Raw genomic sequence first — 16,337 nt, 5'->3', positions numbered from 1 at the left:
GTTATTCACTCATGCACTCAACAAATACTTATTAAATAGTATGTGCCAGCATAGGGGATACAGTAATAAACAAAACAGACAAGTTCTCTGTTCATGTAAACCTTGGATTTATGGGGCAAAAAGACAATAAACAAGCAGACGAAAAAAATTACAAACACTCTCAATGAAGGAAAAGAGGGTAACATCATACACTGATGGGGGACTATAAAATTAAGTAGTAAGGAAAAGCTGCACTTGAGAAGGTGGTATTTGAGAAGAGACTCGAATGCCTAGAATAAGCCAACCAGATTTGGGGCACAGCACTCTCAACAAAGGCTGAGTAATACAGCCAGTCTGAGGGAGGACAGGTCTACAGAATGAGAGTGGAGGCAAGTCAAGGCAACATCACGTGGGTCCTGAGTGTATGAGCCTTCCAGAGGGTGTGAGGATATCATTGGAAGATTCTGAGCAGGGAATGAGAGGATGTAATTTACATTTTGTAAAGCTGTCTCTGTAGAGGATAGTTTGTAAAAGTGCTTGAGGAAAAACTGACAAGACTTGAAGAATTGGACAACAGAAGTGAAGAAATGAGAAGAATCAACTCCTAGACTTCTGGGATGATCAATGCCTAGGATGGACATTGGTGCCATGTGTGAGATGGAGAAGACCGGGGGAGGTACAGATTTAAAGGAGAGTATGTAAGGAAAAGAAGAGTCCCATGAGACAAGACCAGAACATGTAAATACATGAAGTTTTGGATTTCTTAATCTTCAAAGACATTTTACCTCCTGTCCCCGAAGTTCTTCACAGAGTTCAGGATAAGAAAAGCTGCCAGACAGTTGAGTTTTGAATAAGTAGTAACTTTCAAACACTTGAAAGACATTGTATTAGAATAGACTACATCCATCAAAATATTTAAAAATGTTTTTAGAATAGTCCAATAGATTGGAATATGAAAGCCTAAGAAACTTCCTTATCCAAGGCCGCATAATATAACCAAAATTAGAATTCAGTACTCATAGTTGGCAATACTTTTATGAAATTACTGTTTTACTAAGATATTTTAGAAATGAAGACTTTACTGAAGGCAATAATAAGTGCAATTAAAAGTGGTACAATAATGAGACTTCTTTTTCATTTGCAACAAGTTAGTAGTGTATGAGAATTATGAGATGTAAAATAGTGTAGAGCATAGGCTTCTCTAGTTGGCTTCATTTGAGTTTGAATCTTGGCCCTGCCTCTCTTACCAGCAATGAAATATGCAGCATGTTACTTAAGGACACTGGGTTGTATGGAGAGAATCAGAGTTAAGGTAGGTAATCCAGCAATGTCATGTGTCAGGAGCTAATAAATTGTATTACGACCAGAAACACTGAAACTTATTATAAGGAAAGCAATCTAATTAAAACAGCTGCATTAAAATTTCTACAATATCTTCCTAACAGCTTATGCTATCAACAGTTTGTAAACTATCAGAATCACGGATACCAGCTGAGAATGCTTTTGGAGATTTCTAATTGGCATAATTTTCTCAGAATGCACTGATCTGACAAATGTACAGACATGTAGACAGGAGTACTACAACTCTTCATGAATAACTGTCTGCCTATCCTGGATTTCTTCCATGTTGTGTAAGTCTATTACACTTTGGGTGAATGTAGTTTTAATATGTTGAGTTAATATCATTCTTGCAAAGAAGCTTTTTATAAATTCCTTAAACTTAATTTGAATCTGTACACAAACAAATGAGAACAAAATATGGCTCAAGGATTAAGATCCTTAACCATATATGTAAAAAACATGAAAAGCCTTACAGTGATCAACAGCTAAACATGAGCTATCACCTTCCCCTAACAGCTAGGGAAGCATGTATATGAATGGAACATATGAACTTCCATTTGGGGTACTAAGAAAACACATCACGCAGATGGCTTTTATAGCTTCCCAAACACAGTTCTAATAATTCACAAAATTGTTGTTCCCTAAAACCCACAATAAACAATAATAAAACCTAATGTTTATTGAGGGTCTACTATGTGTCAAGGAGAGTCCTGTGTACTCTCCTGGAATTACTTCATTTATTTCTAATAATAACCTTTAATGAGCACTGTCACTCCCATTTCACAGATGAGCCTTAAGGTCCTAGCTATCAACTTTGCAGACAACACCCAAGTAAAATCCTGCCTTTTTTTTTTTTTTTTTAAACCAGAAATCCAGTCCTGACAACTGAAAGCTTATAGGGCATTTCCGCTTAGATACATAGCCTTACCTAAATTATATGTCTAAAAACTTAACTGTCATATTGTCCAGCCCTCCCCCAATAACCAACTGGCTTCTCTTCATGATTTTCCAACTATAATTCTGTCTATTATTCGGGTTTAGAATTTCATGCTTTCTTCTGGCTGTGGTCCTGCCAAGTCTTATGTATGCTGTCACCCTTCCCTGTGCAATCTTTCTCCTACTCATTCCTCTCTTTTCATCGCTATCCTATTTCAGGCCCTTATCACTCTTACACCTAATTCCCTAATGGTTTCTTCTTGCTTTCAGTACAATTTCCCCTTGATATAATCTATCCTGCACACTACCACCAGATATATCCTTCTAAAGTCACTTTAGTTTCTTCATAATATTTGCCTTATAGTCAAATGTAAGGGTTCTTCATGAATTACAGGACAATGTGCAAATGGCTTGACCTGGCATTTAAGACAGTCTGCAGTATGGCCTCAGTCTACATTTCTCACACCTGCTACTGGTCCTATAATCACATCCTCTGTTCCAGAGAGGCTCACTCCTCCAGAATGCCTACTACCCTCCTCTCCAGCAAACATACAATAAAGCTAATCCACATGAATATCCCATCCTACCTTGGCTTATCCAGCCCCTGGAATACCACCTCTTCCCTCATTAGATGCCTATATAAATCCTCAATGTTCAAGATCCAGCTTAAGGAGCACTTTTTCTGGGACCAATCATTCTGGTCCTCTGTATTGAATACTCCTCGGAACTCCTCTAAAGGACAGGAACATAATGTATTACCCTATCATTCATTAACACACAACAGGCTTACATTACATGGCTGGCTGTATTTTCAGTGGTATGTCTATATGTTTTGCTATCTATCTATCTATATGTTTGAATACAGATACATAAAAATCTCATTTCACCTATAAGAACCTTTGGAGCAGATACATGTCATACAATAATTGGGCTAAAACAAAAATCCCTCAGTGAAAACCTAAAGACTAGGTTGTGGTTGTGTGCAGCCAAAAAATGAAAACCTCCTAATGATTTATTTTCCACATGAAATTCGTACCAGATCTAGAGAAAAAATGGACAAGGATCAAATACAAATAATAAAGTCATCACCAAACTAAAAATTTCATTCAAAAGTGATGATGTTGGCCGGGTGTGGTGACTCACACCTGTAATCCCAGCACTTTGGAAAGCTGAGGTGGGCAGATCACTTGAGGCCAGGAGTTTGAGACCAGCCTGGCCAACATGGTGAAACCCCATCTCTACTAAAAACACAAAAAACAGCTGGGCGTGGTCACGTACCTGTTATACCCACTATTCAGGAGACTGAGGCAGGAGAATAACATGAATCCAGGAGGTGGAGATGGCAGTGAGCTGAGATTGTGCTACTGCACTCCAGCCTGGGCGACAGAGCAAGACTCTGTCTCACAAAACAAAACAAAAAAATGATGATGTTAATAAAGACCCAAATCAGGGTCATATGTTTAACACCAGAAAGTTTGTATTTGCCACAAGACAGAAACCTTGACAAAAGTAACACAGAACTGTTTTTGTTCTGGGTCACCTTTTCTGTGCTTTGTTACTTCATCTGAATGAAGAAGGTGAATCAGTTGATCTCACAAATCTCTTTCTAACGGCTTCTGGAATTTTTTTTTTTTTTAAAGAAGGAAAGAAACTTCTCTTAAGCAGAACAAAGTCTGACTCCTCTGTAAAGTGGCTGACAGCAAGTGGAAAATGGAAGAAGAACAATCACCTGCAAAATGACTCATTCCCTTGTAACAACTACACTGCTAGGGAATTCCTTCTCTTGCCGGCTATGGCTAGCATCAGACTCATGACAAAGACCTCATCCTGGGGCTAGAACTAGGTTTAGGGTTTTCTCATTCATTCCTCTGTTTCTCAGCTGCATTTTCATTTTTAATCTGTGCAATGATTACAGGGCCCTATGTTTGGTTTTTGTTTCTAGTTTCCCCAGGAAGAGGCAACTACTATCTTGATATTGATTAACACTTGAAACTTCTGTTAATCACAATTTCAGTATTTCAGGGAATCAGAAAAATCATTTGGAAGAGCCTTCAAGGTCATCCAGGGTGACAGAAAAGCAAAGCACAAGCAACATACCGATGTTTAGACACAGTGAAGACCTACAGGAGACCCTCACAACTTCAATAAGAGTCTTTTTTATGGCTGTCTTCATATTCTTTCAAAGAAATCATAATAAAGGAGTTAGTGAGAGTGTAAATAAAAAATAGGCTATCATAGAGTGCTGGGTAACCGAGCTAAAACTAAAGTAAACAAACTCAGTGGGCCATCACATATGCAAGCTGGTAAGGTCTCATAAATCACCATGACTGGGTATTGGGATTTCAAAGGCACACTCTGTAAGCTTTCTCCCAGGCCTGTTGATTCAAGCTCCAGTTGCACTGGGTTACCTATATGGCAGCATATAAAGTTGACCTTTTAAGTTTAAAAATAGTTCCATTCCTCATCCCTCCTAAGGATAGGCCACAGTACCTATCATATGTCCCCACCACACTACATAATTTATGTAAGTTTTCACTTAATTTTCAACACAATCCTGTGAGGTAGATTATGTTAGTCCTGATTTACAGGGAAAATAGAGGCTCAGGGAGGCCAAATTTATGTATTTATCTAAGGTGCAACTCTACTGTAGGGCAGATTTATACCCAGAAGAGGAATTGCAAAGCTCCTCAGAATTTAGGAGATATAAAATGGAATCAAGATAAAGGTTCACATTTTTCATCTTCTATTCTATTTTACTCTTCCAGCATCTAATAATAACCTATGATACATTAGAGCAAATCAGCCCATACTTATTTTGACAGTCTCTTTTTCACCCCATTTCAGTTTGTACCTTGCTGTCTCAGAGCCCATCAACCACCTTTCCTCACTCCCAGGCAGCCGGTCCTTCAGGGGATGGCTCGGCAGTTGGCCCACCATCCTCTGCTACCAGGGCATGACTCAAGGAGGCAACAGGTGAAGCTGACGCCAACTATTAGTGCTAAAAAAGACTCAAGCCTCATGAAATATACCATGCATAAATCGCTCTCCAGTCAGCTCTACCCCTCCCTCCATCTCTACAGTTGACTGTCCTTCCTTAAACATTTACACCCACCAGCTGACCTGTGGAGGATTTCTTTTTTACTTCAAGGCTGTCCTAAAGATTCAGTCCAACCAGGTTTCACCATATGAACCCTGCGGTGGAAAGGGGCAGCAACATGCATTGGTCAGTTTGCCTCCAGCCAAGCAAAGTCTGACTCCCCTCCTTCTCCCACTCTTCTCTTTCTCTGCCTCACACTGCCAAATACGTCTTTCCTCTTTCTCTTTAACTTTCTTTCCTTATACCTTCATTCTCCACCCTATCCACAAGTGAAACTTCCCTTGCCACTTTGCCCCCACTAAGAAAACAGACCTCCAACACAACCTCTTAACAGGCTAATTTTAAAATCATGAACCTGCTTACACCTTCCGTGAATTTATCCTATATCTTCTCTATCTGCTGTCTGCTTCCCACTAAGGTTTTATCCCTCCATCCCACCTCCAAATCCTTTACAGCTCAGATTCTCAGATCTTCTTTAGTCACTTGGTCTCCTCATCCCACTGACCCTATTATCCTTCAGTTTACTTCTGTGCACATATTAGAGGGCACATGCTCCTCCTAGGAACTAGGGCCAGGTCAGTTATGCTCCCATCCTGACATGACTTAGAGAACAAAAAAGGCAAAAACGAGGTACTGTAGGATTCCTCTCTAGGAATTATACTTTGCTGAGATTGCTCTTGCTATTTTGGAATCTAGTGCTCACTAAATACATTTTAAAAATATTATTTGGATATATTTTGAAAATACAACCGGAGGTCGGGCACAGTGGCTTACGCCTGTAATCCCAACACTTTGGGAGGCCAAGGTGGGCAGATTACGAGGTCAGGAGTTCGAGACCAGGCTGGCCAACATAGTGAAACCCTGCCTCTACTAAAAATACAAAAAAATTAGCCAGGCGTGGTGGCAGGCACCTGTAATCCCAGCTGCTTGGGAAGCTGAGGCAGGAGAATCGCTTGAACCTGGGAGGAGAAGGTTGCAGTGAGCCTAGATCACGCCATTGCACTCCAGTCCAGGCAACAGTGCGAGACTCTAACTCAAGAAAAAAAAAAAAAAGAAAATACAACCAGAGAATAAACACTTGTTCTTCTAACTCTCCATCTTCCCCACCAATACAACATCCAGAAAACCACCCCACCAATACAACATCCAGAAAACTACAACATCCAGAAAATCATCTTTACACCTATTTAGAAGCACATAGATCTTAGAAAAGTTTAACTGAGCGTTAGGTTTTCACCTTTAAAAATATTCTGAGGTTGGGTGCACTGGCTCATGCACTTTGGGAGGCCAAGGCAGGAGGATCACTTGAGCCCAGGAGTTTGAGACCAGCCTGGGCAACGTAGTGAGACCTTGTCTCTACAAAAAAAAAAAAAAAAAGTTAAATTAAAAAACAGAAAAGCCAGTGCGGTGGCACATGCCTGTGGTTCCATCTGCTTAGGAGGTTGAGGTGGGAGGATGGCTTGAGCCAGGGAGATCAAGGCTGCAGTAAGCCATGATGGTGCAGTGCACTACACTCCAGCCTGGTTGACAAGGTGAGAACTTGTCTCCAAAAACAAAACAAAAAACGTTTTGACATGTAGAATACTGTTTCTGGGACTAAATTAGAGATTTAAGGTTTGAGGTATGAGAAAATACCTGGAAGTATGCCTTACATTAGAAGGTAAGGTAAATACTGGTGTTTCCCAATGAGTTGTAGTCAGATTGTTCATATGTATCAAACAGACAATATACTGAAATATTTAAAAATAAGGCTAAATAGCAACAAGTAATTTTTCCCATGAATTCTACTTTTTTTTTTTTTTTTTTTTTTTTTGAGATGGAGTCTCACTCTGTCGCCCAGGCTGGAGTGCAGTGGCGCCATCTCCATTCACTGCAACCTCTACCTCCTGGGTTCAAGTGATTCTCCTGCTCAGCCTCCTGAGTAGCTGAGATTACAGACATGCACCACCACACCTGGCTAATTTTTGTATTTTTAGTACAGACCAGGTTTTGCCATGTTGGCCAGGCTGGTCTCAAACTCCTGGCCTCATGTGATCCACGTGCCTCAACCTCCCAAAGTGCTGGGATTACAGGCATGAGCCACCACGCCCAGCTGAATTCTACTTTTTTTTTTTTTTTGAGACACAGTCTCGCTCTGTCACCCAGGCTGGAGTGCAGTGGCACGATATTGGCTCACTGCAACCTCTGCCTCCTGGGTTCAAGTGATTCTCCTGCTCAACCTCCCGAGTAACTGAGATTACAGACATGCACCACCACACCTGGCTAATTTTTGTATTTTTAGAAGAGACAGGATTTTACCATGTTGGCCAGCTAGTCTCTAACTCCCGACCTCGTGATCCGCTCTCCTCGGCCTCCCAAAGTGCTGGGATTACAGGCTTGAGGCACCACGCCCGGCTGCTGAAATTCTACTTTTGAAAGAACAAACTCCCCTTCTGTAGGGACTGATGATTCAGTCTGTTGTGATGCATACTCTTCGTCTTTTTTTGTCTTTTCTTCTATATATCTTTTAGCCATTCTACTGTATTAACACTAGATAGAAAAATTAAGATTTAGGCCCAAACATTATCTTCTGGCATAAAGTAAACTAATCTTTTCCTGATGTACAATAAATAAACAGGCATATTTCTAGTAGAAGATTCCTTATGATTTATCAAAACTCAATTATCACTTACCCTTATGGAGATCTTAGATCTTAGAAACAATACTGACAATGTAAGATTAAAAAAAAACAGAAAATCAAAATATATACCAAGGAGAATGTTAATAGGTTTCATTCTTATCACAGCATATTGTTGAAACTTACTTGAAATATTTTTTTAAAAAAGATACAAGAGGATAAGTGTTTAGTTTTTAACAAGGGAGGGGACTAGTCAACAAATATTGATTACCTAATTTATGAACAGCTCTGGCCAAAGTGGTCAAAAAAAAAAAAAAATCAGGACTTTAGTTTTCCTAAACCTATCTTAGTTTTTAACAGATTTATAGCTTTGTTCAATCTTTACAGTCTTTAGCCTCTTTTGTGAAATGGGTTTCCTTACAAATAATAAGATGACGCCTATATATATTTAAAGCACTCATGAAATAATTTTCTCTTTATTAAAAACTGTGATAACCCTTCCAAATTTGAAATTTATTGTCTTCTTAAATTCTTGCTACAAAGTCTATCATTAATATTGCAGTTCATTTTTTCCCTAAAGATTGAAAAAAAAAACACTAACAAATATATAATAAAGTCTTTAAGGTCAAAGAATGTACTCCTTTTATAAAACTTGGAGTTGATGTAAAGGCACAGACAACACAAGTTACCTTAATAATAAATGCACTTTTCTTTGTAATTTTGGGTAATTCAATGTGATTCATAATTCTTTTAAAAGACACACAATCACTTGTATTTGTGCATGGTTCTTTTTTTCCTAATTTCCCACTACAATGAAATATCTGTTTTTCCTTCTCTATTGGGTTTGAACTGGAACGATCAGGTAGAATTAAATGTAAAATAACAAAAGGAAAATACTTTATAGATCCTCTCAAAATACTTCGAAGGGTATAATCTCTTTAAAATGGCTTTATTCATATTTAAGCCAAAAACAAAAAGCAACCAAAACACTGCTGTTTATACAAAACGCATCTTCAAAACCAGCCAGTTATTTTCTGAAATGGAGATGGCAGACATTAGCCTGCACTTACTCCAATATGGCAGCCGCACCTTTGCCTCTTTGCTATGGACACATCCCCATCAGGCCTGTACTTTCTGCTCTCCAGACCTGTTTATGACAGGCCAAGGTGTTTCCTATTATGGTGCCTATGGCTGCACAGTGCACTGCTTGTCAGTAATAAAAGCCAGAGGCTGTCCCTATAGGGATTACAGTGCAGCAGACCAGAGATGCTGATGGGAATGCAAGCATGCCCTAGGCAAACATTGCAGAATACTCTCTGACAGGCAAAAGCCAACAAACACATCCTTTCTTCCCAGACTAGCAGGGAAAGTATTCAGTTATGTCATTTTCACTTGGAACAAACTAAGAAGAATGTTATTGCTAAAATAGGCAGAGACGAGAAAGAACAGTTTATGACCATGAACGTGGCCTCTATGGTTTTTGCCTGTGCACTATAAACTTTTAACTTAAATGAGATGAGATTGATCTAGCATATACTATGATAAAATTTCTGAGACATGAGTATCTAAAAGCAGAACTGAGATTAAGTGAGAAATGCTCAGGATTCCTGTCACTGAAAGAAAAAGAAAAACACCTTTCTTGAAAGGCACAAACTAAAATGCTCAGACTCTCCATCTACCAATGCAAGGTAAAAAACAGCATTTGCATTAACCAACATCATGCATTCTTGTACTAATTTATGTGACTAACTACAAAATGTTATATTGACACTCACTGTGTACGGTGCCAGGATGGCCAAGTGGTCTAAGGCACCAGACACTCACTGAGTTGGGCTAAAAACACCGTAGAAGACCTCATCAGAACAATAAAACAAAGACATAAAATATTGTACTAAGAGTTAAGAGAATTACAAATAAAAGTTCTGTGGAAAGTCAAAGGTATCCAATTAGGAGAGCCTGAGGTGGGAGATACAGGACACCCCAAATATAGCATGGGAAGAAGATGGAATTAAAAAAAAAAAAAGACTTTATAAAGGATGTAGCACTCCAGATAGGCCTCAAAAGATGGCTTAAATTTTTTAAATAAAACTTTTTGTTTTAGAACAGATCTAGATTTACAGAAAACTTGTGGAGACAATACAGATAATTCCTATATACTCTACACTGTTTCCCATTTTTAATGTCTGACTTTAGTATGGCACATTTGTCACAATTATTGAACCAACATTGAGACGTTATTATTAAACAAAGTCCACACTTCATTCTGATTTCCTTAGTTTTCACATAATTTCTTTTTTTCTGTTCTGGATCCCATCCAGGATACCACATTATATTTAGTCCTCATGTCTCCTGAGGCTCTTCTTGGCTGTAGGTATCTCAGGTTTTCCTTGTTTTTGATAACCTTGACAGTTTTGAGGAGTACTAGTCAAATACTGGTCAAGTTTTGAGGGTAGAATGTCCCTCAACTGAGATCTGTCTGATATTTGCCTCATGATTAGATTGGGGTTATTATATGTTTTCAGTAGGGAAACCACAGATAAAAAGTGCCATTTTCATCGGATCATATCGAGAGTACATATTATCACTTATCACTGTCAATGTTGACCTTGATAACCTGGCTGAGGTAGTGATAGGTTTCTCCACTACAGTTTCTTTTTTTCCCTTTCTATACTGTACTGTTTAGAAGGAAGTCAATATGCACAGCTCACCCTTACGGTGTAGGGGGTTATGTTCTCCCTCCTGGAGAGCAGAGTATCTATACAAGCTATTGGGAATTCCGCACAGGAGGAGATTTGTCTATTCTCCCCCACTTAGGTATTTATTTAATAAATTATATCAATATGGGTTTATGGATATTTATTTTACCCTTTGGGATATAATCCAATACTATATTATTTTCTTGCTCAAATTGTTCTAGCTTTGGCTATTGGGAGCTCTTTCAGTTTGCTCTTGCAACTCTTCAATATATTCCCATGGGTGTAGGGTTCCTTTTGAGCAGGTCCTTACTTTCTGGCACTATAAGATGCTCCAGGCTCATCTTACATATTTCCTTCCTGAGTCCCTAGAAATCAGCTATTGTTTTTCAAAGAGTCTTGGTTCCTTTTACCAGAGAATGATATTAGAAACCAAAATGAGGGTGCTAAGTGTGCTCATTGCTACTGGGGTATGGTTGCTTCTAGACCCTCTCGGCTGATGGAGTAAGGAAATAAATATTTGTGTGTATACTAGATGGTAAGATGTTGAGAGGTAGAATGGAGAGTTACTTTCTTAATATACTTTTCTTAATATTAAATATTAATAAGATATTGTGTGCCTGGGTTACTTTCAGTCTCATGCAGAGGAAGAACGTATGTACATTCATTTATGAAAAACACTAGCTAGACTATTCTCCTCCACTGCATTATGCATTTCTGCTAGAAAAAGCTCAGACATTTTCAGATATTCTGACAAAAATCTCAGGCTTGCTTGATGAGCTATACTGTAAAATTACAGAAGGAAACAAAGGGCAAACTCCTTGAAGGATGAAAATAAAGGAAAAAAGGAAAAAAAAAAAACATATAAAACAACACCAAAAAAAGTGATTAATGGAGGAGAAGAGTAAATAAAACATTATAATAGTCCTCTTTGGTTAGTATCAACATTATTAGGCCACTTTATCAAAAGGATAGAAATCAGGATGGCAGACACCCTTCTCTAACCCTCACCCCCCAAAGTAAGAAAATAAAAACTAATGTTATTCCTTCACAAATGGAAATGAATGAGTTCTACTGAGTATCTAGTATGATTTCTGACTCCGTCTAGACAATTCCCATCTTTTAATTCATTAAATCATCACAGCAACTATTTAACAGATGAGAAAACTGAAGCACAGAAGGCAACGTGGCCCAATTTACATTTGGTAAAAGGCAGAGAATAAATCCAATTCAGGCAGGCTGTCTATAGTACGGTGCTCTAAATCCATAGACCATTCTGCCTAAGGAATGAATATTTTATGAATTGGAATATTTCTGCTGAAGGAATTTGCCATTTTTCTCCTCTAGTGGAGAAATCCAACTGAGGGCAAAGAAGGAAAAATGTTGATTGTTTAAAACAATAAATTAGTCCCTAAATTGTTCTTGCAGCTGATTTAGACTAGTGTGTCCAAAAGTATGCCAGTGTTAGTAAATGGTAGGCAAAATGCTTTAAGGTGGTGCAAGGATGAATGTTTTCTCGTTTTATTTATTAATTTTAGAAAAAATACAGAAAAAAATATAACTTGAACATCAAACCTATGATTTCATGTATACCATTACTTAAGATGAGGCACTTGGGTGAGTATTTAGATTTAACAATAAATTGCTCTTAGCATTTCTATACCTTGACAATAAATTATCCAAAAAAGAAATTAAGAAAATAATCCCATTTGCAATAGCATCAAAAAAATACTTAGGAGCAGCTGGGTGCAGTGGCTCACACCTGTAATCCCAGCACTTTGGGAGGCCAAGGCGGGCAGATCATGAGGTCAGGAGATCGAGACCATCCTGGCTAACATGGTGAAACCCCGTCTCTACTTAAAAATACAAAAAAAATTAGCTGGGCGTGGTGGCGGGTGCCTGTAGTCCTAGCTACTCGGGAGGCTGAGGCAGAAGAATGGTGTGAACCCAGGAGGCGGAGCTTGCAGTGAGCCGAGATCGCACCACTGCACTCCAGCCTGGGCAATAGAGCGAGACTCTGTCTCAAAAAAAAAAAAAAAAAAAAAAAAAAATACTTAGGAGCAAATCTAACCAAAGAGGTGAAAGATCTATACACTGGAAACTACAAGACATTGATTTAAAAAACTGAAGGAGACAGAAATAAATGAAAAGATATCCCATGTCCATGCACTGAAATAATTAGTAATGTTAAAATGTCCATACTATCCAAAGCCATCTATAAATTCAGTGCAGTTCCTCTATTGATTCAATGCAATTCCTGTCAAAATCCCAATGTCTTTTTTTTCATAGAAATAGAGAAAAAAATCTTAAAATTTATATGAACCTAAAAAGACCTAATAGCCAAAGCAATCTTGAACAAAAAGAACAAAGCTGCAAGCATCATATTCCCTCATTTCAAAATATATTATAAAGCTACTGTAATCAAAACAGCATGTTACTGACATAAAAACAAACATCAACCAATGGAACAGGATAGAAAGCCCACAAGTGAATCCAAGTATTTACAGTCAATTGATTTTTGACAAAGGGTCCAAGAACACACTATGGAGAGAGGACAGTCTCTTCAAGTAGTGTTGGGAAAACTGGATGTCCACCTGCAGAAGAAAGAAACTGTACTCTTATCTCACACTCCATTTAAAAATCAACTCAAAATAGATATAAAGGGTTAAACATAAGACCTGAAACTGTAAAGCTACTAGAAGAAAATATAAGGGAAAATCTCCACAACAATGGTCTGGGCAATGATTTCTTGGATAGGACTCCAAAAGCACAGGCAACTAAAACAAAAATAGACAAATAGGACTACATTAAACTAAAAAGTATCTGTACAAGCAACGAAATAATAGAGTGAAAAGACAACCCACGAATCGGGAGAAAATATCTGCAAACCATACATCTGATAAGAGGCTAATAGTCAAAATACATAAAAAATTCAGACAACCAAATAGTAAGAAAACAAATCGATTAAAAACAGGCAAAGGATCTGAATAGACACACTTTCCTCAAAAAAGACATATGAATGGCCAACACAGATACCAAAAAAAAAAAAAAAATGCTCCCCAGCCCCACACAGTGGCTCATGCCTATAATCCTAGTGCTTTGGGAGGCTGAGGCAGGAGATCACTTGAGGCCAGGAATTCTAGACAAGCCTGGGCAAAATAGCAAGACCCTCTCTATGCGAAAAAATTAAAAAGCCAGGTATGGTGGCACACACCTGTAGTCCTTGCTACTTGGGAGGCTGAGGCAGGATCACTGAGCCCAAGAATTTGAGGTTACAGTGAGACATGATCATGCCACTGCACTCCAGCCTGAACAAAAGAGCAAGACCCTGTCTCAAAAACAAACAAACAGAAACTCAGCAATATCTCTAATTCTCAGGGAAATGCAAATTAAAACTACAATGAGCTATCATCTCATGCCTTTTAGAATGGCTATTTTCCTTTTTTCCTCTTCAATTTTTATTTTAAGTTCAGGGGTACATGTGCAGGATGTGCAGGTTTGTTACATAGGTAAACATGTGCCATGTTTGCTTCACATATCATCCCATCACCTAGGTACTAAGCCCAGCATCCACTAGCCATTCTTCCTGATGCTCTCCCTGTGCCCATCCCACCCCGCAACAGACCCCAGTATGTGTTGCTCTCCACCATGTAGAATGGCTATTTTCAAACAGATGAATGATAACAAGTGTTGGCAAGGATGTGGAGAAAAGGGAGCCCTTCTACACTGTTGGTGGAATATAAATTAGAACCACCATTATTGAAAATAGTATGAAGTTTCCTCAAAAATCTAAAAATAGAACTACCATACAATCCAACAATCCTACTTCTAGGTATATTCCCAAAGGAACTGAAATTGGTACATCGGAAAGATATTTGCACTCCCATATTCATTTCAGCTTTATAACAGCCAAGATATGGAAGCAATCTAAGTGTTCATTAAGCGTTCATAAAGAAAATGTGATATATATCTATATATCTATATCTATATCTATATCTATATCTATATCTATATCTATATCTATAAAGATTATACAGGCCGGGCGCCGTGGCTGAGACCTGTAATCCCAGCACTTTGGGAGGCCAAGGCGGGTGGATCACGAGGTCAGGAGATCAAGACCATCCTGGCTAACACGGTGAAACCCCGTCTCTACTAAAAATACGAAAAATTAGTGGGGCGTGGTAGCAGGCGCCTGTAGTCCCAGCTACTCAGGAGGCTGAGGCAGGAGAATGACATGAACCTGGGAGGTGGAGCTTGCAGTGAGCCAAGATCCCACCACTGCACTCCAGCCTGGGCTACAGAGCGAGACTCCACCTCAAAAAAAAAAAAAAAAAAAAAAAAAAAAACAAAAAAAAGATTATACAGCCTTATAAAAGAAAGAAATTCTGTCATTCACAACGTCATGGAATGGAACTAGAAGACATTATGCTAAGTGAGATAAGTCAGGCACAGAAAGACAAATACTGTCTTTAATAAATGATCTCACTTTATGGGGAATCTAAAAAAGACAATCTCAGAAACAGAGAGTAGAAAGGTGGGTTACCAGAGGCTGTAGAGGAGGAGGGAGAGAGCAATGGAAGATATCGATCAAACAATACAAAATTTCAGTTAGATTGGAGGAATAAGTTTTAGTGATCTATTGTACTGCATGGAGACCCCAATAAATAATAATGTATTATATGTTTTATAATTGCTAAAATAGATTTTTGACATTCTCATCACAAAAAGGTAAATTGGTGATGTAATATAGATATGTTAATTAGCTTTACTAAATCTTTCTATGATATATACATTTTACAAATCACATTATACCCGAGAAATATATATAATTAATATTTGTCAATTAAGAATAATTGACAAATAAATTTTAGGGATTAATAAAAAAGAAATACATTAAGTTAAAACATTCAACATATAATAGCAGATATGAATGTACACAGAAATGTCAAAATCCCAGCACTGTGGGAGGCCAAGGGAGGATCACGAGGTCAAGAGATCGAGACCATCCTGGCCAACATGGTGAAACCCCATCTCTACCAAAAATACAAAAATTAGCTGGGCATGGTGGCGTGCGCCTGTAGTCCAGCTACTCGGGAGGCTGAGGCAGGAGAATTGCTTGAACCTGGGAGACGGAGGTTGCAGTGAGCCGAGATCGTGCCACTGTACTTCAGCCTGGCGACAGAGCGAGACTCTGTCTCAAAAATGACAAAGTTTGAGCAACATTAATTTAGACTGTAAATTCTTAAAAGAATAGAAAAGTCATGTTTTTCTTCTACGAAATGTTATGTTTTTACATTGCAAGAAATATATGACACAGAGTTTTTCTTAATCTTTTTAAATATATTCTAGGCAGGCAGGCACATGTAATTTATTGAGTACCCAGTGTGTACTACATGCACCAAACTGAGCTTTACATACATTATAGCTAATGGTCTCAATAACTTTTCCATTTTATTTTCCCCTTTCATTATCCCCACTTATAAATGAAAAAACTGAGCTCCAGAGCAGTAAGGCCTATTGCCCAAAATATTAGATAGGAAACAACAGAGCTGGAATTTGAAACCAAGTTCGCCTAATGAAAAACATTTATGTTCTTTTCACTGTACAAAGCTGCTATAAGTATCACTGGTGCCTCTCCAGGCCAGGGAGTAAATATCATTCATCCTTATCACAT

At 38.4% G+C, this 16,337-nt stretch overlaps 1 protein-coding gene across 13 annotated transcripts in view; it reads right to left on the bottom strand.

Moving 5' to 3' along the window:
- Positions 1-16,337, bottom strand: part of PDE4D (phosphodiesterase 4D) — a 1,541,788-nt gene that overhangs the window by 52,210 nt on the left and 1,473,241 nt on the right. The window lies entirely within an intron of this gene.

This window comes from Symphalangus syndactylus, chromosome 18 (genome assembly GCF_028878055.3).
Source record: "Symphalangus syndactylus isolate Jambi chromosome 18, NHGRI_mSymSyn1-v2.1_pri, whole genome shotgun sequence".
Classification (NCBI taxonomy): Eukaryota; Metazoa; Chordata; class Mammalia; order Primates; family Hylobatidae; genus Symphalangus; species Symphalangus syndactylus.
The sequence above is the reverse complement of the archived record's forward strand: the minus strand, read 5'-3'. Positions and strand labels throughout refer to the sequence as shown.